We start from the raw sequence: 820 nt of genomic DNA on the forward strand, positions 1-820 counted from the left end.
CTGGGGATAGGGTAACAGAGCTGACTAGAGAAATCTGCCTGACTCCAAAGCTTATGTGGAGATTTCTTAGAACTTTGGGGATTTTTCTAGCAGTGATAGAAAAGTGGGGTGAAGTGATGGTTCCCAAGAAAACGTTCCTAAGATCAAGATCTTAGGGGATTTTGCTTGGATCCCAGCACAAGCCTTCCCGCAAATTTAAGAGGCGGGCGGCCGTCCTAATGACTCTTAAGTGGCCGTTGCGCCACCAGATTTTTTATATTAGAAAGATATATAGATAGAGGTCTTTTGTCTACACCTGTACAGGCAATCGGAGGTTGTTAGGGGGCAGAGGGGCCTTCGGTTAACGTCAGGGAGTGGCCCTGACCAGAAAACCTCAGTTGCTTCCTCTGTCTCTAACGTTCTCATGCGAAGACTTCAGACCGGAAACAAAAGGAGGAAATTAGAAGAGATTTTTATTGCCCTCCTGGTGGGTAGGGATACTCACGAATCTTGCATTTCAGTGGGCACCAGCTCCTAGCTGGCACAAGTTTCAGAGGCTCTCACGTTGGGCACCAGATATGGGGTGCGCGGGGATCTCGGGGCACCAGCTACTAGCATGGCGCCAGTCCCCTGCGCGCACCCTGGAGCGGCAGTGGGTCTGGTCACGCACCGCGTCGCTGTCCGCCGCTGGGGTGCTGAGGGTCTCGCGCACCGCGTTGTTGGCTTCTCTCCGCATTGGCGAAGCTCTCTGCTTCTCCGCTGCTTCTCCGCTGTGGATCCCTCTGCTACCGGGGCTGGCCCGGTCGAGTGCCGCCCTAATTTCACCCGTGCACTCTCTCTC

The sequence above is a fragment of the Nannospalax galili genome, unplaced genomic scaffold (genome assembly GCF_000622305.1).
Source record: "Nannospalax galili isolate Female #2095 unplaced genomic scaffold, S.galili_v1.0 scaffold104, whole genome shotgun sequence".
NCBI classification, from domain to species: Eukaryota; Metazoa; Chordata; class Mammalia; order Rodentia; family Spalacidae; genus Nannospalax; species Nannospalax galili.